Genomic DNA, 8,101 nt, shown 5'->3' with positions numbered 1-8,101 from the left:
AAAAACATATTACTGTTTATAAGAAATCATTATCCTTCATTTTCAAATGGAAAAGACAAACCAAAGACAATAATCAAAATTGGGTGTAATGCCAGATTCATCATCTTGGAGTTCCGAGATTTGATTATTCAAAACGTGGAACAGTATCTATAAATTTTTTTTACCTTTGTAAGCCATGTGGAACCCAAGAGCCATCAGAACTGCTTTTGTAAAACACTGTTCTATACAAATAATTTCTCAGAAGACAATTTAGAGTTTTGAAATACATTCCAGTTGTCAGAGTCTGTCAAGTTCTGTTTATCATTAATTTTTTAAAATTTCGATTATGGGTAAACTCTACCATAATAATAGTAATCGAATACATCACTCATGACTATAAAAGTTTAATGCAATGCATAGAATAGAATTCATAAGCTGACAATAAGAGTGGTGGCTTCATAGCCTATGCAGGGAAGCCCAAGCACTAAACTGATATATATACTGCAGAGAGTAGGAGACAAAGGTAATATTCTGAAGAAGAATATTTTAGGGAGAAAAAATGAGAAATTGAATAGCCATCTAGGTGATTTTTTGACCAAAATTTTATTTAATTTTGTTTTTATTATGCAATGACCTAGTAATGGTTCAATAGCATCATAAATAGTCCTAAACCTTGGGTGATAACATATTCTCCTTCTATTTTTAGAAATGCAATTGGCATCAAAATAGGTATAAAAATAAAAATACCTACCTCCCTAGGTCTTGTGAGGATCAAATGAGATGATGTGAATGAGAGACTTCAGATGCTATACAAATGTTAGTTGGAGTCTATGGGAAGTCTTCAGAGATTCCTTTGCACAGTGGAAGGATCCTTGGACTTGGTAGTTGAAAAATCTCAGTTTTGCTAGCCATGTTATCTTGAGTAAATCATTTAAATTTAATTCCTCTGGGTCATACTTTTTACATGTAAAATGGGGATAATAATTTCTACCGTAGTGCTGTTTTGTAAATCACCTCAAACAAAATGATATCTATAATGAAAGTACTTTATAAAAATGAAGCATAATGCTAATAATGTAACAGATTGTTAATAGAGTACTTCTTAAATATGGCATAAGTAAAGGAATGACATTTGCAACAAAATAAATACAATTGTTTAAGTTAAAATTATATGTAGAAAGGGTTGAGAATTGAACTGAGTTCTTCTGTTGAATACTTACCGTATTGCAATCTCAGGGTCCCTGTGAAGAGGACAAAGTCGTGGCCTTGCAAATGTTAGGATTTCAAGAAGAGGTAGGGCAGACTTTGGGTATCTACAAGATATAAAGGAAACAAACCCAAAACTAAAAGTTGCATTATAAGCCACTTTTATGATTAAATCTCATTCCTAGCATGATTTTTTATTGAAAATTCATTGTATAGAAAACTTATGTCCTGATTTGTGGGAGAGTGTTTGTGTTTGTGTGTGCTATGCGTAGTGGAAATGGTTCTGAAAGGTACACTGCAAAAGAATGTAAATATGTTTGCTTCTCTTTCCTCAAGCTTATATATTTGAGAATCATAAATTTTGATAATGCAAAGAATCACAAAATAAATATCAAATGACTTACACTAGGATGTACTATTGAGACTTACTAAGCCTACTATGTGGAAAATGGTCTTTAATTATTTTTACCAAAAAAAAAATGAAGGTTTAAATGTCAGGGACTGAATATTTGTGACTATACTTTCCCCAAAAATCTAATAAACTGGAATTAAAACATTAAGAATTAAGAATAATTATGCTTAAGACAGCGGTCCCCAACATTTTTGGCACCAGGGATGTGTTTCATGGAAGACAGTCTTTCCCTGTGGGGCGCAGGGGGCTGGAAACGGGCTGGGCCTTAGATTCTCATGAGAAGCGCAACAACCTAGATCCCTCACGTGTGCAGTTCACAATAGGGTTCACTCACCATACAGTTCACGCTCCTATGAGAATCTAATGCCTCTGCTGAGCTGACAGGAGGCAGAACTCAGGCAGTAATGCTCATTCGCCTATGTGCCACTCACCTCTGCTGTACAGTCTGGTTCCTAACAGGCCATGGACAAGTACCCATCCATGGCAGAGGTTTGGGTACCTCTGGTCTAATACATATGTATGTACTTAAATTCTTCATCTTCCAGTGATTCCTTTAGAAATGTGAAGAGATCTGGAGCTTAGGAGAGACAACTAGATCTGGTTAGAGCCTTATTTGAGTGAAAGTTATCAGTTTATCTCCCTAAGCCTCAGTTTCCTTATCTGGGGGGAAAGTCCGAATTCACTGGGTTGTTGTAAAGATTCAGCATTATAATGAACACAAGTGAACCAAAACTGTGCCAGGCAAATGCTTGAGTCTCAAAAAAGTGAGTGATTATTCAGTGTCTCAGTAATCTTTATTCTTAATAAACCCACCAAGTGATAGTTTGATCTGGCAAAGATGGAATGGGGCACCCAGCACTAAACTCTTCTTTGCCACAGAATATTGCTAGTTTTTACCAGTGAATTACTAATATTTACAGACTAAAGACACCCGTTTATTACATTTTAGTTTTAAATTTACATTTTAAATTTTTCCGATACAATCACTGGAAAGATAAAGGACAGTTTGTTATAGTTAGAAAATAACACAATTTTCTGAAGTCCTTTTCATGAAATGTTTTAAACTAGAGCTTTGTCTTGGGAAATTCCTGCTCTTGGGCATAGTTATCATGTTGTTTGAGGTTAGCAAGGATGTGATTTTGAGGTCACAACCAGCTATTGTTTACTGAATGTGTGTAAGATAAAACAAGATGAGAGGCTAATTATCTATAGGTTTGCCTTAATTAGCAGATAACATTTTCTAATTTAATGAGGCCTCCGTGATCATAATCAACAGTCAAGTTTCTAAATAGCTTTCCCATATCTTTGTGGGCCATTAATTCCCTCATCTTCAAGTTTTCTACATTCTTTTCAAGGCATCTTGAATACTTGAGCAGCAATTTTCCCTGTTTGCAGCAATCACCAGTTGAATGCTTTTGTGAATGAGAAATTAAATGGGTTTTCAACAATGTAGATAGTTTTAAATGAGAGTCCCAATGAAATTATGGATGAATCAAGGGACAGCAGGAAGTCTGTGATTTTCTCCATTTGCAAATGTCTTTCTAAAAAATGCCATCCTGAGAACTCTTTATAGATATTAACCTATTAATGCCAATGCCTCGTTTTTTTGAAGAAATTCTTATTCTTTTTTTATGGCTCCAAAAATTCACAGAAGAATAGTTAGTAAAGCAGCAGTGAACTATACTCACCAAATTTCATAAAGTGCATTAAATGTACTACTACTCACTGGAAACCTCTTTCAAAATGTATACATCCAGGACTTCCAAAAGTATCGATTATAAATGGTATGAAAAATGCTTCAACATTTAAAGAGAATGTAAGAATTTCTGTAGGGAAAAAAAAGAAATATGTACAATCTTATTTAGTGATCTGCTTATTATCACATGAATTTGTGAGCAGAGTGATCTAGAGAAGGCTTACAAGATGTAGTGAGACAAACAGAATTTTGAAAACTCCTCTGGAAGAAGATGGAATCAGTGAAGATTCAAATTCACCTGCAAAAGTTACAAGCAGATGTGAACTGTGTAACCAAATCTAGCTGCACCTAAATATGAAAGGACACCATTGAGATTTGCCATGTATAGTTCTGAGAAGGAGAGTGGTATGAGTAGAACTATGTTTTTTTCTTAACTTTTAAGTTTAGGGGTACAAGTGCACATTTGTTTCATAGGTAGACTTGTGTCATGTGTGTTTGGTGTACAGATTATTTCATCATTTAGGTATTTATCCTAGTACCCATTAGTTATTTTTTCTGATCCTCTTTTTCCTCCACCCGCAGTTCCAAAAGGCCCCAGGGTGTGTTGTTCCCCTCTACGTGTCCATGTGTTCTCATCTTTTAGCCCCTATTTAGAAGTGAGAACATGTGGTATTTGGTTTTCTGTTCCTGTGTTAGTTAATGACCTCCAGCTCCATCATGTCTCTGCAAAGGACATGATCTCATTCTTTTTATGGCTACATAGTATTCTGTGGTGTATATGTACCACATTTTCTTTAGCCAGTCTATCATTGATGGGCATTTAGGTTGATTCCATGTCTTTGCTAATGTGAATAGTGCTGCAATGAACATACACATGATGTGTCTTTATAATAGAATGATTTGTATTCCTTTGAGTATATAGCCAGTAATGGGATTGCTGGGTCAAATGGTAGTTCTGTCTTTAGGTCTTTGAGGCATTGCCATGCTGTCTTCTACAATGGCTGAACAAATTTACACTCCCACCAACAATGTAAAATCATTCCTTTTTCTCCACAGCCTTGCCAGCATCTGTTATTTTTTCACTTTTTAGTAATAGTCATTCTAAACTGGTGTTAGATAGTATCTCATTGTGGTTTTGATTTGCATTTCTCTAATGATCAATGATGCTGAACTTTTTTTCATATGATTATTGGCCACATGTATGTCTTCTTTTGAAAAGGGTCTGTTCATGACCTTTGCCCACTTTTTTTATGGGGTTGTTTGTGGGGATTTTTGTAAATTTGTCTAAGTTTCTTATGGATGTTAGATATTAGACCTTTGTCAGATGCATACTTTGCAAATATTTTCTCTCATTCTGTAGATTGTCTATTTACTCTCTTTATAGTTTCTTTGGCTGTGCAGAAGCTCTTTAATTAGATCCTATTTGTCAATTTTTGCTTTTGTTGCTATTTCTTTTGGTATCTTTGTCATGAAATCTTTGCCCGTACCTATATTCTGATTGGTATTGCCTAGGTTGTCTTCCAGGATTTGTATAGTTTGAGATTTTATACCTAAGTCTTTAATCCATTTTATGTTGATTTTGTATATGGAAGGGGTCCAGCATCAATCTTTTGCATTTGGCTAGCCAGTTATCCCAGCACCATTTATTGAATAGGGAATTTTTCCCCCATTGCTTGTTTTTGTCAGGTTTGTTGAAGATCAGACAGTTGTGGGTGTATCGTCTTATTTCTGGATCTCTAGTCTGTTCCATTGGTCTATTTGTCTCTTTTTGTACTAATACCATGCTGTTTGGATTACTGTAGCCCTGCAGTATAGTTTGAAGTTGGGTAGCATGATGCATCCAGCTTTGTTCTTTTTGCTTAGGATTGCCTTGGCTATTTGGGGTCTTTTTTGGTTCCATATGAATTTTAAAATAGTTTTACCTAGTTCTGTGAAGAATGTCAAGAGTAGTTAAATAGGAACAGCAGTGAATCTATAAATTGCTTTGGGCAGTATAGCCATTTTCACGATATTGATTCTTCCTCTCCATGAGCATGAATGCTTTTCCATTTGTTTGTGTCATTCTGATTTTTTTGAGCAGTGGTTTGTAGTTCTTCTCATAGAGATCTTTTACCTTCCTAGTTAGCTGTATTCCTAGGTATTTTATTCTTTATGTGGCAAGAGTAGAACTATTTTTAAGGAAGATGATTCTTGCTACTACTAAATAATCATAGAAGAGGAAGAATCATTTGGCTTTCACATGAATCATGTATTATAAATAAAATAGGCCTTTCAAATTAATTCTATGTTTTATAGATTCCTTCCATAATTCAACTATTCAATTCAGTAAAGGCTTAGTCTGCCAATATAACTGCATGATTTTCCAAAGGAGGTATACAGTAGAAAAGTGATTAGAACCATAGGTTCTGGAGTTGGACCACAGGGTTTTAGATCTTGGCTATACTTTTGGCTAGCTGTGTGACAAGGATGAACTAGTTAATCTCTCCAAACCTCAATATCCTCAGTTCTCCCATTATTAATAAAATGGGTGTAATAATCATGTCTTCCTCCTTATTTTAATGAGAGGATTAAATGATAGCATGTTGAGAAAGTACTTCCACAGTATCTGGCATATTATAAATGCCCAATAAGTACTAGTTATTGTTAGAATTTCTAGATTTAAAGAGATGACTTATTTTTAAGGTATCTTGATTTTTACTACTAAATGCAAATCTTTATCTCTTTTAATTATTTATTTAATAACAGAAAAATAAAAACTGAAATATTCAAAATTTATTTTCCAAATGCTTAAGTAATTTCTAAATAGAGATATAAACACTTTTAAGTTCACAATAATATTGCATGTCACTGGAGTTTTACATCTACTCCTTGGTTCTAAATTCTTTGAACTAGATAGTTAAACTTCTCACATTTTAAACCTTCTTCCAAACATAAAATACATTCATTGAATAACCTAACTTTAGGTATATTGAGACTTTATTTTATAATGAACAGTTATATGAAGAGTGCTTGCTCCCAAAAACGGACTTACAATGTTTCAATTTTAAGTGGTAAGACATTTATTGAGATACAGAGTAAAATTACAGTGAAAAATGTGAAGATGCTATCTGAGTAATGATAAGATAATTTTATTGTCTATTTAAAAATAGGCCTTGGTAATTGGAAAATATTAGTTAAATCTTTTTTGAGCTTTTTGCTGTTATTGTTGTTTTTATTATTGTATTAGTTTTGCTTTCTCTTTTCTATCTTATAATTTTTTCCCTAAACAATTAGAGTTAGTTATATGGGGCAATCTAATATGGTGGTATTTATAATGCTCTGAATTAAATTATTGAGCTAAAAAATCAGTCCTAAGATTTGTCAATTTTATAGTGAATTATAAAATTTATCTCTGTAAAGAGTTCTGATTATGAAACTTCTATGAACTCTCATTATTTTGCAACTTCTTTCCCTTATTTATTTTATAGAGTAAGGCATTTAAGCCTATGTTAGCAACATCTCCCCTTGGAAATACTATGATCATTTGATAATACTGGGTTTCAAACTCTAGATGCCTTTCTCACATTGCCATCATAGTTCAATTCACAAAGTTTGTGTCAAGATACTACTACTAAGATTACTAAGAGCTCCTGCTCTCAAAAAAAAAAGGAGTTTTGCATGTCCAGAAATAAAATAATGTAGCAGAAAAGATGTACAAAAACTCTTGAGATTTTAGAGAACTGATTAATAGCATCTCTACCTTTTCACGTCAGAGTCCTGAACCAACTAAGAGGTAGAACAAAGTATCAAGCTGCTACAGTTCAGAATAGTAGTTTTTTGCACTATAGGCTTAAATGTGTAGCCCCAGTTTGGTTCCTTGAATTGAGCTTACAATTCAGATCAGCAATGCTCCCTATCAGCAAGTTCCCTGTAAGCTCACTATACGTCTGATAGAGCAGCCTACAGCCTCTCAGGAGGTAGACTATGAATAGTAAGAACACTAAATGTCCTGGACTAAGCATGCTTAATTTCTTCCCCCGTATGTGTCAGTCAGGCCAGGCATCCTTCCCATTGCCCCACCTGGGGAAGATGGATGAACGAAAGGAGCCCAAAAGATATGTGTTCTTCCCTTTTTTCCCTTTAGTGCATGCAGTGGAAATTCCCCATCACTCAGTTGGAATGTGAAAAGTAAAAATAAGTGTTCCCATCCTAAAAGAGACAACATGTATTGCGATTCAAAGAAGAAAGATTCCAGATGGTTGGAATGATCAGGAAATAATTCAGAGAGAAGATAGTGTCTGAGAAAGGCTTAAAAGAGGAGTACAAATTATACAGGAAAGATGAAAGAACAGAGATACCATAAGGAGCCTGGTAAAAAGTCCAGAAGAAATAACTGGAAGAATTTCCAGGCATCAAAAAGGACCCAGTTAACACTGGAGTGAATTTTTAATGAATTTAGTCAGTATATTTGAGACTTTCTTTATTAATATTTAGAAGGCAAGGATAAGGCAGATATCATAAGGTGTTTACAGTTAACCAGTGCTCTAATATATATTTAAGTTAATGTGGCACTCTAAGAAAGTAGTGTGTCATTACAATAGATGTTGTTCAGTTCACACTTCGTTGCTGGACAAACAAAACTAGTATCTGTGTCAGTCTAGGAGGAGTAAAGATAGGAAAATAATGAACAGATTTATAGGGAAAAGTAGAGGACAGAAGTCTATAATGAAAGAGAAATTTCAAAATGGATGATATAGAAAGTAGATCAATGCCCACAGATAAAACCCACACTACAATTATGAAAATCATTAGAATTATAACAAAAGGAA

Source organism: Aotus nancymaae, unplaced genomic scaffold (genome assembly GCF_030222135.1).
Source record: "Aotus nancymaae isolate 86718 unplaced genomic scaffold, 86718_ANA_hifiasm-v0.15.2.pri h1tg000016l, whole genome shotgun sequence".
In the NCBI taxonomy this organism is placed as follows: Eukaryota; Metazoa; Chordata; class Mammalia; order Primates; family Aotidae; genus Aotus; species Aotus nancymaae.
This window is presented reverse-complemented; position numbering follows the sequence as displayed.